Consider the following 20,468-nt stretch of genomic DNA (forward strand, 5'->3'; position numbering starts at 1 on the left):
TCCTGGGTTTTGGTGACACAGATGAATGGCTCTGCACATGTTCGGGGTGATCTGGTTTAACATAAGCCAGCATAACATAACCCCTTGTTAACGTTACTTCTGGCATAATCCAGGCTGGAAACAGAAAGCAGACCATTCCCAGCGCTATTCCGGACTCTGATAAACAAAGTTTGGTTAGCTTTTCCTGAAATAAACAAAGACAAATGCATGGCAAAATAAGCAATTTTTCACCATTATTTTTCAAAGTAAGATTCCCCTTCCAGGGGCATGTTGGGATTATTTCCTCCCAGCAAGATCTCGAAGCTCTGCCACATTGTACACAAAGCACTGCTGTATCCTCGGGCTTTCCGTAACGCAGACAGGCTTTTCCATAGCAACTGACTAGGTGGTGGGATGGTGCTCAGCACCTACCGGCCTGTTGGAAATCCTAGATTGTAACTACTAGATCCAGAAGCTGCATTCTTAAGTGTAGGAAATCTGCAGGGGAGTACATTAATCTAGGAATGCAATCTGCTCTCGCCCACCTTTAATGTACATGCTCCTGCTCACTAATAGGACAAGGAGACACTCATGATGGAGCGACAATATAGTCACTATAGCATTTTAATGAAAGCCACTGCAGCTATGCTGAATTGATAAATACAGCACATATCAAATTATTTCAAAGCCACTAAAGAAGTGAACAAAACCTAAACTCAAGGTCTGGCAGGAGGCGTCTATTATGAAAACAAAAGCAGCAACGGGCATGCGTCCATCTTTTAACAAAAAAAGCTATCTACGAAGGATTTTGAAACACTGCCATAAGTCGTACCTTGCTGTTTTATACTACTTCTCGCATAATGTACAAATTAAATGCATATAAACAGCCACAGCTGGTTAGCTGGTCACGGCAGTCACAAGGACAAAGCCAAACTTCTTTAAAAGTTGTTAACTCTGAAAGCTAATAATGTCCTAAGTTAAATATTAAAGAAGGAAATTATAGGCTATATCTGAAACAGCTGAAACCACAATACACAGCAGCAGAAAACATTTGTTTTCTGCAGAAGATCTGCAGGGAGAAGAGATGCGGTCGATAGATCCTTAAATTGGAAGCAATGGCCGTTCTTCTAGCCCACGTTGGCAGCTGCTACATTTGCAGACCTGGTTCATTATTTACCCATAACGACCATCAAGCTGCAGTCAGAGTCAGATCACAACAACTGTCAGCAGCTCTTTTAATTAGCCTTGTTTGAATTCAGATAAATATCACAATAGCCCTGCTTATGCTGAAAGAGCAACAGAATATTCTGTGTGGTGTTAGCATGGCTTTGAGAAGGACCAAGGTGTTGTAGAAAGGCAGAAAAAATGAAGAGAGGGATTTAACTAGCGGGCAATCAAAGCATAAAATAGTTTACCTTCATTTTGTAAATCACTTAAAAGAACAATTCCCTGACATCTGCCCAGACTGAGACGGTGCCCAGTGCTGAACTGCAACAAAACTCCAGGCTCCTAAGAACCAAATGTGCAGTCTACAGAGAACCAGGACAACCCCTGTGGAGAACTCTGAGTTTTGAAGCTCTGTCTTTGGGCACAGAGTGGCAGAGCACATTCCAATACTGTTAAAGCAAAAATTCGTTATGTAACTACTGTATCTTTCAGCTTTAAGAATAACTGAAAAACAAAATAAGTCTATTATTAAGTAGCTTGTAACTCCGGTGCACTTTTATTTTACCCTTTAAAAACGTCTTTTTAAAAAGGTATCCTCTATGATAGCAATTGGCTATTTTCCTACACATTTCACATTCTTTTCATCAGCATTAGTAATCAGGTTAAAATGTTAATAATAAAGTCTGGGTAATCCAATTCCTGCCATATTCCACATCAGCCTGGACCCCACCACACCATCTTGCTACAAAAAAACATGTGATAACTATTTTTCCTCCACTTTATCAAGAACATGTAACATGTTTAAAGGAAGGGAAAGCGACAGCTGCCCAGTGAGGATGACCCCAGAGGAGTAAGCGAGTAAGCAAAGGGCAAAATGACCTGACAGCAATGGAGTGAAGAGACCACAGGAAATGAAGAGAACGTTGAGCAAACAGTCACTCCTGGCTGACCAGGAGCCCATCTCTGAGCCTTGGAAATCCTCAGAGAACCTGAGCTCTGGTTTCCAGGTGGAAGGAAGGCCACATGAAGAAGCAGCTGCTTATGTTGTGAGACACTGAGGACCCGTTCCTGTTATTCTTGCTAACTCCTCAGCTACCAGGTCTCATTCTACTGATACGAGGCAGCCTCAGGAGAACTAACCATATCTGCATGAGCTAAAGGACACATTACTATTTTGCACCCACCTGCAATCTCTTTATTGTAGTGAACTCCAAGTACCAAAACTTGAGAGTAAATGCATCCGCAGTGTGCAGCGAGCCCATGTGTAGGGTAAAGGAAACTGTTTGCTTGGTGCTGATAACTGTTAAGTGAAGAGAGCTCTGCATCTGGTTTGTGAGAATTATGGCAGAGCTCTATTTCTTGTCTTGCTTCCTGTAAAGTGGAGCCACATGTAACAACCTGCCGTGGAAACAGCCTTTCAGCTCGTCATCCTTTAACACGACCTACCTCCTGACGGCATGCCCAGCCAAGAGCTACTCACAACGTGCAGCTCACAGGCACAGCCGAGCACATTCTAACGTCCTCCAGTCACCCCGAAGTGGTTCTTCTCAGGCACAGCCTCTCGCATGCCCTAGGAGCTGTACTAGGAGCCTTCACTGAGATTGGCACCTCAGATCACTAGTTCTACAGGACCCTCATGAAAATTACAGAGAAATTCACAGTTGGGTTTTGGTTTCCATCCTCCCCCTTCTGATAACAAATCCAAAAAACATGAACAGAGAACCTGGCTCACACAGCAACAAAACCAAAAGAATTCTGCAGCCAGGAGAAAGAGGCTGAAACCTGGTTTCTTTCAACTTGAGGGCTACCCCCCAGTACGTTCTACCATGAAGAATCCCCAACAGAAAAAGTTCCTTAAAGGTTTTGTGGTCAAATGCATAGTCTGTTAAACAAAAAGATGCATAAGCTTATAGTGATATGCAATCATATAGCCTAAATTTTTCTAAAGACTAAGAGAAACTCTTTCCAACTTATTATTTTCAACAAGTTGTTACTGTTAGAGCTGGAGAGATGGCTCCACCATTTAAAAGCACTGCTCTTGCGGAAGTCTGAGGTCCACTTCCCAGCATGCACATGGGGGCTCATAACCATCTGTAACTCCAATTCCAGGGCATCCAATGCATTCTTCCCTTTCTCTACAGGCTCCAGGCATGCGTATGACCTGCATACACATATGCAGGCAAAGCACACATAAAATAAAATCTTTAAACAAAATCTAAAAGTACATTTTAAATTTTAGTATTATGATGATGATGATAATGATGAATATGGGTGCTTTGCCTGACTATGTGTCTGTGCACCATGTGTGCACCTGGTGCCTGCTGGGGCCAGAAGAGGGCCTCAGATTCCTCTGGAACTGGAGTTACAGACAGATGGTGGGAGCCACCATGTGAGTTCTGGGAGTTGTACCTGGGTCCTCTGCAGGAGGAGGCTCTAACCACTGAAACATCTTTTCAGTTTTTCTACTTCTTACTAAATTTGCTTTTCAAGGTAGCTAAAAATTTGTCTTCTGTGGGGATTGTTTCATGAAATGTTATGTTAGTCACATGATCTTCTGTTCCCCTATTTAAAGCACCAATTTCTGTCAAGTCTCATGTGAAATTTCATTCTTGGTTAGTATTTTCTCAGCAAGTAATTTTCTCTTGGCCAGGTTGCAGCTGCTCTCTCTGGGCTAGTTTCTAATGAAGTACTTTTTGTTCAATCCCCATTCCTTATTCTTACCCTGACCATGGATACTCATCTAACCCTCTCTGTGATTTACCATTGCCTTGGGAGCCTTGCAAGCTTCTGGTTTAGGACTGGTTCTTACTGTGTTGAAGCTCTGCCCTATAAAAATGATTCAGACCCAGTCAGGAAGCAAAGAGGCACTTGGTTCACTGGCTGCCCCTTCAACCACCATATTTAAGACCAAGATGCTTAGTTTGCTGGAAACTCCAGCCCTAGGCAAGTCAACAGCAGGCTTCAGCTAGTCTCCGGCCTCTGAAAATGGATCAGACCCTCTGAACGAGTTGCACTCCACACTGGGGCCATCAAACACCAGCAAGAGCATCTGACAGGAAGAGAAGTCTATTTCTGTGCACATTTGAGGCTGTAATCCATAACAGCAGGGAAGAAACAGCAACAAGAACGTAAGGCAGGCATCACCCTGAATCCAGCCAGGAAGCAAAGGTAGTGAGTCCAAGACCCTACATGGAATGATGCCATCTACATTAGGGTGGGCCTTCTTACCTCGACCCAATCTAGAAGTTTTCTTACAGACATGCCCAGACGTTGGTCTTCTAGATGATTCTAGATCCTGTCAAACTCAGTCAATATTAGCCAACACATCCCGTTATTCAAGTGGATGAATACTTCTGCTCCTCTTAAAAATCTGGGAGTGAACTCCAGCCAGTGCTGCACAATTCCGGCCCCAGAGTTCAGCTGCCCGACAGCATCAGCACCACTCAGTCTGCTGTACTCACCCCTCCATTTTTGGCTCATAGAGACAACATCTTGAGGCACATTCTCATTCTTTTCTTATATTCTTTCATGTTCTTAAACAAAGCAGAGTTTCAACAAAACTGTACTTTAATTTTCTCTAATTCTCAGTTATTATGTTGTTTTGGATCTGTTCATCTCTCACTTAAGAGACTGTCATTTTTAGTTATCTTTCTCTGCTTACACATTCAATCCTCACTCATTGCCATGAGAGTTGTCCAACTTTTTCCTCTCCTTTAAAATGCCTGCACCTCTGCCTTACTTACATGGCTAGTTGCAGGTTAGCGTCTGACACTCACCTCCCTGGACTTGGCACACCTTCCAAACTACATCGATTTTTCTTTCCCCCAGAAGGAAAAAATGATCAGATGGTCCTGTCCTGGAATGCTGCCTCTGCATGCACATCCTACTCGGATACACACCTTGGGTGTTTACCTACTGGCAAAAGTGAACCTGTTCTTTAAAGTCCTGCCTTATGGTTACTTGCAGACGCTGCCCCAGGGCCCACCTGTGAGAGCACCACTCTCACATCACTCAGCCTCCCACCATCAGGGACATTAGCCACTTGTGCTGGTTACCTGTTTACTCTTTCTGGATCATGAGCTCTTTGTATAATGCTCACTAAATAAATCAAGTCTAAGAAACTGACAGAAATCACAGGCAGGAGAGAAATAATATAGAAAGGAACTTAGGGAAACGATGAATTTTAGTAAAAACAAAGAAGTATTTTTTCTTGAGTTGTTATCTTAAAAGAACATTCTGAAGAAGTGTCAGAAATATGCATGCTCTAGTTACAAGATGCTTATAAGTTCTGATCACTGCAATGTCAGGAAGAAAGCTATTACAATGCTTTAAAAGATCAAAGAGGGAGACAAAAGATCAATCTTTGGATTAAAAAGAATACTTCTTGATGACATGAAAGACCCCTTTACCTACAGAACTGTGCGTATGCACATGACAATGGAAGGACAAGAAGAACAAGCTGACTCTTACAAAGTCATTAAACCCCATGCATAAAGTGGGAAGAGAGCCCTCACGGCCCAGTTACTTCTTTTCCACTCCTAAAACAGGGCCTTTCGCCCACAGCCAGGAAACTGCTTCTCTACCCAGCCTTCCACACAGCTCTTAAAAGCACAATCTCTTCCTACCAACAGGTTAGCCACTAAGTTTCTGCTCCTGAATTCTGGAGGAGATGCACACAAACCATAGTACCTACATATAAGAATTCTGTTATTTGATGATTACATAAAATTTATATCCCCTAAACTTTCTTACCCGCCTGGTTTGGCACATGCCTATAATTCTAGCACTCAGTAAACAGCTGCAGGAGGATTATAGATTTTGAAGTCAACCTGGGCTATATAAGATACCTTTGCCTCAGGAAAACAATACTAAATCAAAATTAAACCCTTTTTATTTAAAAAGAAAAGTTAATGTGCAGACATGAATCACTGAGCTCAGTGAGAAGTGCTCGGCCTGATCTCGGCCCTCTGTTCTTTCTTTTGATGAGTATTTACATGAGTATTGTTTCTTCCTTTTAATTTTAATCCTTCTATATGGTTTTCAAGTGGACCTCTCATAAACCACAGACAGTTGAGCCTCCTTTTAAAAACCCAACAAGAGGTGCTGGAGAGACAGTTCAGCGATCAGTTAAGAGCTTTTGAGTTGCTGCTGTTGTTGTCCTAGTTTGCTCTTTATTGCTGTGCTAAACACCATGACCAGCAAACTGAGGAGGAAAAGGTTTAGTTAGCTTGTCCTAGTTACAGTTCCTCACTTAAGGGAAGTCAGGGCAGGAACACCAGGCAGGAACCTGGAGGCAGGAACTGAAGCAGGGACCATGGAGGAGAGCTGCTTTCTCTCTTGCTCTCCCCAGCTTACTCTGTTACTATCGAGGGGTGGTACTGCCCACTGTGGACTGGGCTCTCCCTTATCAATCATCAATCAAGTAACCATCTCACAGACATGCCTACATGCCACTCTAATGGAGTCATTTTCTCAACTGAGGTTCTCTCTTCTGAGATGACCCCGACTTATTGTCAAGCTGGCAAGAAACGAAACAGCACACTGCTATTCACAGAGGACCTGGGTTTGGTTCCCAGTACCCACATCAAGCAGCTTAAAGTGAGCAGCCTGGAACTCAAGCGCCACAGAAAAAGAAAAGGAATGGGAAAGGAACAGAGGATGGGTACAGGGAGGAGCCAGGTATGTTGCCCAAGCCTGTAATCCCAGTATTTGAGAGGAGACAGGAGCTCAAGTTCAGGCTAACCTGAGTTACAGGGAAGAAATCTGTCAGAAAAGACAAAACGAAAATCAATATCTAAAATAAAAATTGACATTTTAAAAGTTTCTATTTCTTAGACTTGGGATTTTCTATCTTCTCGCTTTCTGAAGCATGGCTATAACAGCTGTTTTAAAGCCTCTGCCTGATACGAAACATCTGTGCGATTCTGTGGCCAGCATCTTGTCTTTTCCCTGGGGAATTTGTCAGCCTTTCCTGGTCTTTCTGTGTCACGTAACTTTTTAAGGCAACATGGACATTTGGAACATAACATGTTATGAAACCCTTAAATTTACTCAGATTCTGTGAAAAACAGTACATCTTGAATGTGTGGGGTGTATGTTTCACCAGACCACCAACCAGGTTAGAGGCAGGCTGCACATTCCAACCTGCCTTTACAATCCTCTGAGTATTCTTTGCTCCTGCTTCACATGCAAATCTCCCAGAAGACAATCTGACATTCAAGAGACAAGTCTCTGGTGTACTGCTGAGGGTCAGAGTCCTGCTATATGGCCCAGGAGTAGACCCAGAAATCCATATACAACATGATGTTTCCTCCTGTAACCCGTAATATTCCAATATCAAACCCTAACCCTCCTAACCTTTGACTAGAAAGTCTTGTGCTTGGTAACTAAGGCTGGCCCTGGGGCCAACAGAAGGAAAATACAAAAAAGAAAGCCACAATATATCCCCTCTGTCCACTGGTCCTACTGAAGCCAGAGGAGAACTCCCTCTCAGGTTTCCATGATCTGCTTGGTTACCAAGGCCACAACCAAACTGAAACTCCAGGAGTAAACTAATGCAAGAGCTGTGAGAAAAGAGAAAGGGAGAGAGGTGGAGGGAGGGGGGGATAGGGAGAGGAATAATTTACTTTCCCATTTATTCTTTTATAGGGATTTCCTTGCTCTTGGCTAAAATTTTTCTTTTGTGAGGAGTCTTCCTTCTGTGCCTATGTGCAGCCAGGATCTGTGCTCTGGGGCTGAGGGCAGGCTGGGAGCTTGCTTGTGGGTTTGACTGAGTCCTGTTTCTCCTCTCAGTCTACTTGCTGTCCTTTACTTTTCACAGTCCTCAGGCAGTGGCTGCATGCATTCTGTCCAAGAGTTTTAGTCATATTCATCAGGAGACAAAAGAATGAATATGCTTACTCCGCTGTACCAGAGCTGGAACCTCACCATCATCTTGAAGGAATCTTCTGTTGGACTGTATTCTAAATTGACAGTTAACTCAGTGTTTTGACAGCAGTGTTTCACCGTCTTCTGCCTTCAATTATTCTTATCAAGTTTACTACAGACACAAAAGACAACATGCACACATATGTATTTATAAAATATATTATATTATAGGAAATTCAAGGTTACAGCTTAGCCAGTGAATCAGTGTTTACCTAGGGCTGGATAAATGGCTAAGGGAAGAAATGAGAGCAAACTTGCTGGGAGAACAGAAACAGTGTGTGTTAACTGTGACATTCATTGGTCTCCACACTTGAAATGGCTGAACTTTACCATCTACCAATCAGTGGATGCACGTGTGGGTAGATGCATGGGATGAGGCAGACAGGCGCATGCTCCCAGTCTGCTGTCCCATGTAGATGCTTTCTCTTCTTACCACGTTGTATCGTATTGGTTACTTTTCTATTGCTGTGAGAAAACACTATGACCAAGGCAACTGTAAAAAGAAAGGATTTACTTAGGCTATGGTTCTAGAGTCAGAGCCAGCCCCAGGCAATCTGCTTTTAACCAAGCTATACTAATATCTATCTGTAAATTCTCATAGTCCCAGATTGAGGGTAATTTTCTGCAGAGAGGATGTTCACTTGTTTATGGTGATATAGTTCATACTAACTCTACTAAGAAGCCCATTAACTTATTAGTTGTTTTTTTTCAGTTGAGTGAATAGTTTAAATTTAAACTCTATTGATTCAGAGTTATTAAAAAGCTTCTCACACTTTGTCTAGGTAGACAGAGTTCCTAGTTAGCCTCTTTGACCAGCAGGCAAATGATCTCCAGATGACCCTTTCTCTTTGAGGGTTGGCCTGTTTGGGGGTGGTTTGGCTGCTGCTGCTGCTGCTGCTGCTGCTCCCTCCTCCTCCCCCTCCTCCTCTCCCTGCTCTTCCTCCTCCCCCTCTTCCTTCTCCTCTTCTCCCTCCTCCTCCCCCTCCTCTTCCTCCTCTTCTTCTTCCCCCTCTTCCTCCTCTTCTCCCTCTTCTTCCTCCTCTTCCTACTCCCCCTCTTCCTTCTCTTTCTCTTCCTCCTCTTCCTCCTCTCCTTCCTCCTCTTCCTCCTCTCCCTCCTCCTCTTTCCCTTCCTCCTCCTCCTCTTTCTCCCCCTCCTCTTCCTCCTCTCCCTCTTCCTCCTCTCCTTCCTCCTCCTCTTCCTCCTCCTCCTCTTCTTTTTAATATAAGGAGCAAGTGGTTAGCTGTCTCAGTTTATGTAAACACATGGCTCAGGTTCCCATTACCCTGTGATCTTTGTCCAGCAGTACTATTTCCCAAAGTCCTTGGCTCTCTGAAGCAGCAACTGGTTGCAGGGCAGTTAAACTTCCTGTGTTTATTCATCAATTTGATTTCACATTACTATTCAATTACTTGATCTCTGAATATTTCCCTTATCTTCTGAGGAATGTGAAGTGCACCTAAAGGCATGTTTAGAAAGTACAGTGAGGCAAGAAGACTAGGAGGTCAGTCTACCCCAGTTACATGAGTTCCTGTTTCAAAAATCCTCCAAAGAATCTGAGGGCTGAGGATACAGATGAGTAGTAGAACCCACAAGGCATGGGCGAGGCTCTGGGTTTGCCTGCACGGCCCCTTACCCATCAAAATGTAAGGTGCTTTACTCTGTGCATGAGTACACTTTATGGCAACAGGGTATGCCAATGTATCTAGGTAAGCTTATTTACATTCCTGTGTACAATCACCCACTCATGTCCCTGTAAGCAATTCAAAGTAAATTCCTTAGGTTACCAACACACATTGGAGTGTGTATATACATGTAAATGTACATACATGAACACATACAGAAGCAAAATGGTCAACTAGTTGGGAAAATGAAGTCAATAGAATGGTAGAGGGAACCAGACAGGGTAATGGGGGTGAATATGATCAAACACATTATATACATGCACAAAAATATCATAATTGGATAAGCAAGATAGCTCACCTGAGCAGGCATGAAGCCCTGAGTTGGACCTACGTGGCAGATGGAAATGGCTCCTACAAGTGGTTTCTCTGACCTCCACACACATGCTGTGGTACACACACACTCATGTACATACATACACAAGATAAATACACATAGTAAGATTATTTTAAGTCATTGAAATTATTAGGTACAACTAATATATGCTAATAAAGTCTCTAAAAATGTATCTGGGGTCAGTGAGAGTGGCCCCAGTTAAATGTACTTGCTGTGCTTACCTGACAGCTTGAGCCTAAAACCCACATGGAGGCAGGAGAGCAGGGCCGTCCTCTACCTCCATGCACATGTCATGACACGCGATTCATCCACTATAAATGTCATATGCACACACAATGACAGGCAACATTAAATGGTTTTTGTCTGTTTTGTTTTGAGACAGGGTCTCACTGTGGAGCCCTGGCTGGCCTGGAACTCTTTGTAAACCAGCCTGGCCTCCAACTTGGGAATCCAGTTGTCTCTGGCTCCCAAAGGTACACGTGTACTACCTTGCCCAGTTTTTATCTTAAGTCATCAAAACTATTAGGTACAACTAGTATATGCTAATAACGGTTCTAAAGACGTCATCTTTATTTGCTGTGTGTGATTTTTGCCTCATCTGCCGCACTGCTAGAAGAAGTACTGAGCTTTGGGAAGGACAAGATGGGTTCTTGGTGTCAAAAGAAAGACTGACTTCCCTGGCTTTTATAGGATAGTTTTTCTTTTTTGATACTAAAACAAGCTTCATCTTTACCATTAGGAACAACATCAACCTAAAAGTTCACAAATGAACACTTTTTATGGCTGTTACTTCAAAGGAAATCAAGATATTTCACCCAACTAGACATATCAGTCAATTTAATGATGACTTTCTATGGATCAAAAAAAAAAAATTAGATGCTTTGAGATGCAAGATCTCTTCAAGTTCATGGTCTGTTTGTGTCTAGTTTTAAAATCTCTTGTAAAATTGTTTACTTTCTACAAACCAAATATTTACCAGATATTTACAGTGTGTGTGTATACACACAACACACTTTTGGGTTTTTAGATTACACAAAATTAATTAAGTCCCAATTTTGGTTCAAGTTGAGTCTGTAATCCAGACAAGAGTTAGCACACTAAAACACAAGTCTGAAGGCAAAGAAAATGAATTGTCATAAAAAAGTTAAGATGTTCAAAATTCAAGAAGGTGAACTGTCATGCTGGGTTATACAATTAAAACCTTGATTAAAAATACCAGATTAATGTGAGCATTAAAAGTGACATTGTATTGCAGTGTGCTGGCAGGGTCTGACATGGGCAGCGGAGGACACTCAAGGTGAAGTAGACTGGTTACCTCTTCTAGCATACAGGCCTGGGCTCAATCTCCAGCAATGCACTAAAAAACTAGGTCTGGTGGTGGCTCATGAAGCACATGGGAGGTGGAAACAGAATCACAAGTTCAAGGTCATTCTCTGCTACAAAATGGCTTAAGAGGTCAGCTACGTGAGATCTTGTCTCAAGAAACAGAATAGCATGGAAGAGGGGCTAGAAAATCTGCCTTTTCCTGAATAGATTCCTGGCTGGGCAGGCTCAACGGAGCCTTTTCTCTGGCAACAAGCGCAGCTCCACTGACGAGCACACCCGTCCTCCTGCTGGTTTGGCTGCACGTAAGTTGCCCACCCTTAGAGTCCTTTAACACACACAGTGCAAGTCATTCTTCCAGGCATTTCATCAAGGCTGATGGCTTGCAGAAACAGTCACCAACTAACAGATGCACAAGTGGAAAGGGAATCCAAAGGAAGGAGAAAAGAAACCAGAACAGAGCTGGAGCAGGGAAAAGAGTGAGGCAGGCAGGAAGACACAGGAGAGAGTGGAACACCTCAACCGCTACGCTTGTCAGTCACACGATTATAACACGTATTTACACTTAAGCTTTGTTTTTCAGAGTGTTTGGCCATGTAAGGTGTGGAAGTATTAACAACGTTAATTATGTTTTACAATTAGTAATGTAGATTAGAAACAAAGCCTTTGATGCCTGCTACTCTAATGATGGAGTACCAACATCTGAGAAATGTAACTGTGTATTAGCATAACCACATATGAAAGTACACAGAACCATTTCCAGTTACCTTGTCACTGAATGATTAAATATGAATTCATAATTAGAAAAACCCACATGTAATTTACTGGCTCCTCTGACTGTTCTGGTTCATTAGCAGTTGATTACTAAACAGTGCCCTCTAGTGGCCCATAACGTTCTAATGCTGTCTGACTTCTCAAAAGAGCAAGATACGAAGAACGTGCTTACCCTAAATAAGGCAATTACCTTTTCCTGTAAGGGGAAATACTCCGCTTTCCTGCTTAAAATACATTCTTTATAAAGTCCTCCCAAAACCTATGGTTTCTGCCCACGTGACGCACATTACTTAGTAAATTATAAATGAGTACCTGTCTGAGACCTTGGGCTGAATGCTTAAGATAGTTATTAAAACATCACAACTGACTGAATTCTTTACTCCAACCAAAAAGTAAAGCAACATTAATAGAACTGTCCCAGTACTATCTATTCACTGTGCACACACACAAACATGCTAAAAGCACACTTTAAAATTCAAAGATACCAGAAATGTCTGATTCACTGCATTCTGAACTGCTATTTACCTCACAAGGCTGATTAAGCATATCTAGAAGACCGAGGTCACAGCTCAGTGTTAGAGCAAATGCACAAAACACTTGACCCTGGGTTTAATCCCAGGATTTAAAAAAAAAATCCATCTAAGAAGTTCTGATACAAGGATCTTGTTTAAGATGTCTGTCTGTCACACGTGTAAGCTTTCCATCTCTCCCCTCTGCCCCATCCCTCTTAGAGTGAACACACACCTTTAAAGGGTTCTTATGCTCAAGTCAATAGTTTAAGTAAAAATACAATTTACATATCTGTGAATATACTGGCTTTTATTCCCGGCAACCCAAGTACATCCATTCATTAGGACGAGGTTTCAAAAGGCTACGGACAAGAAGAGACGATTTGGGCTCGGATACAAAAGGTGTGATATACTCTTCTGTTTGCTCACATCAGTCAAGCTCTTGATTATGGTTCTCTAAAATCATGGCAAGCATCCCTTAATATGTGACTCAGCCTCTAATTATTCTAAGGTGCAAACAAAAGAGACATGCATATCCCCTTACACACCCTGCTGCAGAACACATGGGTGAGCGCCAGTGGTTTTCCCTGATAATTTAATGTAATAACTGAATCACCATTTTAATGCTATTATCAACAGTTCATGACCCACAAGCAAGAAATGTCAGCCTGATTAATCTAAACACTGATGACCTTAAAAAAAGAAAAAAACCCTACCTTCCTCCTCACAGCAGAATATCATAAACATCGGCTGTTCCTGAGTATGAAGATCTGCCAGCAAGACTGTTAGACTGAGACAGTACCTCAGAGCTAAGGAGCTCTTTAACAGAGTGTACATACATGGTTTGAAAAGAACTGGTGACATTAGTTAAGTAGGATTTTTTACAACTAAAAGAAACACACGTTCTCTAACTTCATCATATCATTTAAAGTATCAACTTTCTTAGTATGTATGTTTGTATTACAGTAAGATGCCATTTGACTATTAAATTCTTCTTAAATATGTTTCAAAAATAACCAGACTAGCTCCAAAAATCTACTTCCTACTTCCTTCTGTAGACAGAAGTTGGTGTAAAATGGCTCCTTCCATACACAATCGGAGCACCCTCCCTTGCAGCTCAGCTCACTGTTGTTTTACACAAGAGGCCACTTCTGAGAGGACGTGAATCTGAAAGTGGTGCTTCAGAGGTAATCATTTAACACCATTTCCAGATCCTGCTGGGGACAGAAAAGCACACACCCCACCACTGGGTTTCAGAAAGGTGAGTGCAGCATAAATCTGGGCAGCTGATTTTTACCCAAAGCAAAAACAAAGTTTCTTCTCACGATAGGTTTCTTTACCTGCACCAAGTTAACTCAACCTCAGCTTCCCTAAACTTGAAGGAGGAGACGGCAGCTCTTAAGAAAAACATCCGAGACAATGCAGAATAAGTCAAAAATTTCCACAATTGAATGGCGACATTTTTTAAGATATAAAGCAGGTTCTTACTAGCCTGAAGCTAGTAAGGAAAGAAATAAACCCATACTCAGAGTCCTATAAGACCCCAAAGATTTACTAGCATAAAAGACTGTTTAACAGATGAGGCACCAGGACTGTTGTAGCTTAAAGACGAATGAAGAAACAGAAAACCAAATGCAATGCACTAACTACTGTCAGACACAGGATCAAAGAAGACACAGAAGCCCAGCTCTGTGTGGGAACAAGTGGACGATGTGAGTCTGAAGTCTCCCTAGTAACTAACACCAGATAACTGGCAAACGTCTTGGGTAGGATACCAGCCTTGTAGTTACATGGAACCTCTTTTCAGAAAACATAGGCTCAAAGTATTTAAGAGTAAATAGTTTGACCAAAGAGCATATTCATTCATTCATTCATTCATTCATTCATTCATTCATTCATTCATATTCTCTCTCCCTCCCTCTCTCTCTACACATAAACTTAAAAAAAGAAAACAGAACAAATGACTAGATAGCAAGATCTCCATAGTAACTATTCTATAATATATTATCAACTCATAATTCATGAAATCTGTGTATAAATGAAACTCCTATGATCATTTAGAAGGATTTCCTGAACTCCATTTTTACTGTGACTTCCAGACAAGCAAGATGTAAGGAAAAAAATTCTTACCCAAAGGTCAACAGAAGTAAAGTAAGTAATTGCCTCTTGTTTTACACATTACTTTCGCACAATATTGGAGTTAAATTTCTTTTTAAATATTTTATGGACCCACAGTGGTCTTGAACTCTGGGTCCTGCTGCCTCAGTGTCTGAAGTGCTGGGACTCCTGGTTTGTACCACCATGTCTGGCAAACAGAAAGTCTCCCACAGGAAAGGTTGTTGCTTCTATTAGAAGTCTAGTTTAGTTTTGCTTTCCACAATGCTAGGGTTTAGACACAGGAACCCTGCACACCAGGCAAGCGCTACACCAATGAGCTACATCTTCAGCCTACTCTGAGTCATCACTTGTCAATTACCATTTTACTTTGCAGATTTGTACAGGAGTATGTGCCAGAGCGTTACACAGAGAACACCCTCTCTGAGTTCCATTTTATTAGCAAATAAACTTCAACTACCAAGTAAGAAGTTAGGTATCTTATTGTGCTATTAGCTGATACAGTGATTCCAAGACAGATTCCACAGCATACTGCTGTGCTACTGAGTTAGAGCTCCTGAAAATCCAGGGCTTCCTTAGATCCAAACAGCACTGCGTCCGAGATAAATAGATAGATAGATAGATAGATAGATAGATAGATAGATAGATAGATCCTCAAGAAGCAAAGGAACCTGACTGTACAACTACATTTCTACAAATTGGGACTTGTGGGAGAGAGAAAGGCTAAATTTAAATATATATGGCTATTTTTTACAGTTTTTTTCCCATGAAACAGAAGTGTCAAGGACACAAACATGCTTCCTGTGACTTTTTTTTGAGGGGGTTGCTATGTATCCCAAACTAACCTTGATTTCAAAATCCTTCTGCCTCTACCTCCAAGTGCTAGGATTATGTGTGTGGTACTACTCTTGGCTTCCTATGATTTTAAGTAAAGATAGGCAATTCATTACAATGAGATCACAATAGACATTTCTCAATACAAAAATCTCCATGCCCCATCTCTCTCACAGTAAGAAAACAGTTAATCGAGGTCTTCTCAGAGGCCACAGTAAGAAGAAAGGACAGAAGCTTGGGTTCGTGCAGATCCAGACCATCAATATATTCCATGAAAAGACCTCAACTACTTTGAAACCAGAAAAGTAGCTCCCAGGTGCCAAAACCTGTTCCAACAACTAGAGATGATGCCCAAAAGTTTCCAATGGTGATCTCTATAGTAACCAGGTAGAGAGTTCTTCGAGGTAAAAGAAATAATTTTTTTTTTTTTTTTAGTTTCTAATTTGAGTATAGAATACAGGGAAAGTATTTATTAAGTATGTTTTGTGCTATCTAAGGCAGATACTGTAATTTATGTCTTCTCTTTCTAGAAACATTCACCAACTTACTTATTCATTTATCCATCCATTCCACATAAGCCAGGTGCCTACTGTGTGTGGGTATTGTTATAGGAACAGACAGTACAGCAATCCGCATGAACAGAAACAAATTCTAGTGTTTTTTTTTTTTTTTCTTTTTTTTTTTTTGGAGCTGGGGACCGAGCCCAGGGCCTTGCGCTTGCTAGGCAAGCGCTCTACCACTGAGCTAAATCCCCAACCCCCAAATTCTAGTTTTACTGGAGCTTACATCATTCCAGTAGTGTGGGCCTCAATCCCAACTAGGTATCAAGAACAACTCCCAGAGATTTAACTAGGGAGACAGCAAGAGAGGTGGCAAGCAGAAGTAGAGGCTGACTTTAGAGATCACTGATGACAGAAGGCAGGCCGAGGATGTACACATAAAGGCACAGGATTAGTAGACATGGTGGTGGATGTGTGTATCTCTAGTGAGAGGAAGGCCAGCAGCTGACACGGAACAGTAGTACTAGAGGTCTGAAGACAGAAGACAGTGTGAGAAACAGTGTGGGCACTAGAACAAGGGAGAACTTACCCAGCAGCCCTATAATCCCACTTGAAACCAGGGAGCCAGAGTTTCAGAACAAAACCAAGATGGCCAACCATTCATCCCAACACAGCCAGCCATTCCACAGCAAATAACAGATGGAGCTGACTAAGAGAGGGTCAGATGCAAGAGGCACAAAGCGTGGCGCTGAGACTGTCTAATCATGTAGAGTGGGATGTAAGTACAGTAGGAGAGGAGCACATGAGGAAGGCCAAGGAAGAGGCTGCCTCACTTCACTGCTTCCAATTTAGCCATGTAACTGACTAACTGCTTGCTCTCCTAACACTGGGGGTCTTTCCCTTTAAAACTATTCTTCTTTTTTTTTTTTTTTTAACCAAAGGTAGGCTGCCCTTCTCCTTAACTTTATCACATTTACAGTATATCTGTGTCATTGTGATGAACATGTACATTTCATATCAAATACATTTCATTTTCCCTGATTATGTTTGTTCAGGAATGACCACTATGTTCCTCGTCCTTGTGTCTATTATAGATCAGGAGAACTCTGTATTTGTGTATCTTTGGGTACTTCAAAGACCACAATACAAAATAGATTTTTTTCTTTTCTCATTTGGCTTAGGATTAATTAGTATCCACACATTCCAGTGCAAAACTAATGTGTAGACTATATAAGGCTGCCTGGGACTCTGATGGAACTAATGTGTAACTCGGATTAAATGCAAATGCTGCCTACAATTTAAAACCAGCCCTTTGACCCCACAGGGTTAGGTAAGGGATACTGTTCTATAAGGCTATTTTCTCTTTTTCTATTTTAGAAGCAGAAATTTAAACTTCTGGCTTAGTGTTAAAAGTTTTGTAATAACTTGCTTCTGATTACTGACTGCTTATGCTATACCAGGTGCTCAGTTTTGTCCACATTATTTTAATTGAATACTGTGAATGAATCTTTATAGCCCAGATATTTGGAAGTATATCCATTTTAATCCAGGCCATTTCTCCCTCAAAATTCACTAGGTTTCTTAGGGTTAACAACTGGGCTGGCTGTTCCTTGTGCCCTCTTTATATAGACAGTGTACTCTGTGGGTTACATTGGCAAATCTAATCAGCTGTCCCTCCACAGTGACCAGGACAAGCACCTCACCCTCTTCGCGGACCATTTCATACAGTGATGGATGGTGTTTAACTCAAAACAGTGATAAGGACTACGTGGGATACAGTCGGGGAAAACACTCAATGATGTTTTTTAGCTCTTCAAGGATTGAATATAATATATTTTGATCATATTTACCTTCTTCCTTCAACTTCTCCCACATCTATTTCATTTCCTACCCACCCAACTCTGGTGGTATAATTTGCACTGTTCATACAGTCTTCGATTTTGGGCCTTCCACTGAAGTTCTCTACCTACCAGGGGCCACACCCTTAGAGAAGACAGACCCTCCCTTCTTCCAACAGCTATCAGTTACCTCAGCTCCTTAGCTAGGTACTTGGTCTAAGACTTACTGTGGAACTGAAGCCTATTAAATATTAGTTCTCTTTACATTTATCTATTTATTGGTTTTTCAAGACAAGGTTTCTCAGTGTAGCTCTGGCTCTCCTGGAACTCACTCTGTAAACCAGGCTGGCCTCAAACTCAGAGATCTGCTGCTTCTGCCTCTCAAGTGTTGGGATTAAAGGCGTGCACCACCACCACCACCTTATAAATAAATAACCTTTATTTATAAAAAAAACCTCTATTTTCTTTCTATATAATAGCTACTATTCTCCAAATTTCTCTCCCTGTGGTAAAGTGAACTTCAAATACTATAATCCGTATGTTTTCAAAGGTATCCCATGGCTTTAAAGGAAGCTTCTGAGTTACTGAGTGTTACAAATTCATTACATTCACACAGAATCTTACAACTAAGAGACAATAGAGGAATACACACACACACACACACACACACACACACACACACACACACACACACACACACACACTCTGAATGGTATTAGAGGCCTCCCTTAATCCATCCAATGAATTTGAAGGGTAGTAATCATAGTCCTGGTTTATAAAACAGTATAAAACCAGATCGGCTGAGTAGTCTAGCCAATGTCACAAAATGCAAAATATTATTGTCTTTGTCAAAAGCCAGGAGGTAACGGTACCTCATGTTGCAGCCTAATATTCATTCATTCACTCATTCATTCCATTTGCCTTTTGCAGTGCCAGAGATCAAACCAGGCAAGCACTTAAGACACACTTATTCTTACACACACATACCCTTTTTCCCCTTAAAAAAAATTTTTTGGGCCTTTTTTTGAAATTGGATCTTACTAAGTACCCTGCCTGGCCTGGAACTTTGCTATGTGTACCAGGCTGGCCATGAACTTGTTGCAATCCTCCTGCTTCTATTTCTAAAGTGCTAGAATTGCAGGCATGTGCCACCAGACCTGGCTTACAATGCCTTTTACAAAATGTCTTCTACCTTCCTTTCCACAGAAACCTATTTAATATTATAGATGACAATTATGTATAAAACACTTAACATTCTATAAGCCTACTATATTTTAAAATAATTATTTAAATTGAATTAGCAGATCTTATAATCTTTTTTCACAACCTAACAAATATACAGTTAAAAAAAATTAGGTTAATGTCAGACATGGGTACATAGGGAGTGAGAGACCTGTCTCACAAAAATAACTCTTTCCATGCCAAGTACTTATTTATAATATTTAAGTCATAGTGAAAATTAATTATTCCTTCTTCTTGGACATTTGAGCTATTTCTAAGTCATCACCAAGTTATTTATACCAATGTTTCCTAATCTTCTGATCTTGGGACCCCTCCATTTTATTACTTATCAGTGAGGAGCCCAAAGGTTTTTTGCCCATATGAGTTACACATATGAGTCAAAATGTGCAATATTAGAAATTAAAACTAAACTAAGGAAAAATTAAAATATTTATCTTCATTTACTTAAAATATACTAACATGTTTTTATTTTAAAAATGTTAACACCATAACAAAGAAATGTTTATGGAGGGGTTGGGGATTTAGCTCAGTGGTAGAGCACTTGCCTAGCAAGCACAAGGCCCTGGGTTCGGTCCTCAGCTCCAAAAAAAAAAAGAAAAAAGAAATGTTTATGGAGAACATTATTTTACAAGTGTGACTGCCTTTAGCTCAGGCATAATGGAAGGCAGCTGGATGCTTAGCACAGGTTAAATGTGGATGCTCTGGGTGAGTAGATAAGGAACACAGATAACATGAGAAGAGGAAGCAGTACTTAAATAGCTTTCCAAACCCTGGCTATTCTTCCTTGACAGCAACCCAGATCTGTTGAATGGTCTCTGCAGAGCTACAGAATGGGATCTGAAAGGGCTACTAGGGAATTTCTGCACTGGTACATGAAAGTCAGTCTATTCTACAATACCAAATAATGGTCATTTGAAACATATTAAGTTGGTGGGTTAGACAAAACTTCAAACATTCCCATTACACAGTATGAGGAACGCGTGTTTTTAACAGCACTTCCAAGCAGCTCATAAACATCTTAGGATGCTCTCAAAATCAGTCAGATACAAGAGTCCAAATCATTTTTTACTTGAACAAACTGGTTTTAACAACTAACAAGAAATATATCAACATTTTTCCCTTCGAATTAAAGGCTCCACTAGGTCTTTCTCTAGGATCTCATTAGTCATTTTTACAAGTAAAATGATGTTCTACAAAAAACCCTCATCCAGTTTAGCTTGCAATTACATCACTGTATCAAG

At 41.1% G+C, this 20,468-nt stretch overlaps 1 protein-coding gene and 1 long non-coding RNA gene across 2 annotated transcripts in view; both read right to left on the bottom strand.

Moving 5' to 3' along the window:
• The window catches only part of Hibadh (3-hydroxyisobutyrate dehydrogenase), a 98,061-nt gene that overhangs the window by 21,676 nt on the left and 55,917 nt on the right, over positions 1-20,468 (bottom strand). The gene's annotated exons all lie outside the window — the stretch shown is intronic.
• The window catches only part of LOC120102279 (uncharacterized), a 56,316-nt gene continuing 35,848 nt past the window's right edge, over positions 1-20,468 (bottom strand). Inside the window, exon 2 of the long non-coding RNA XR_005503585.2 lies at positions 1-20,468. This exon is cut by the window's right edge and continues 19,772 nt beyond it. This is a non-coding gene — a long non-coding RNA (uncharacterized LOC120102279).

Source organism: Rattus norvegicus, chromosome 4, assembly GCF_036323735.1.
Source record: "Rattus norvegicus strain BN/NHsdMcwi chromosome 4, GRCr8, whole genome shotgun sequence".
Classification (NCBI taxonomy): Eukaryota; Metazoa; Chordata; class Mammalia; order Rodentia; family Muridae; genus Rattus; species Rattus norvegicus.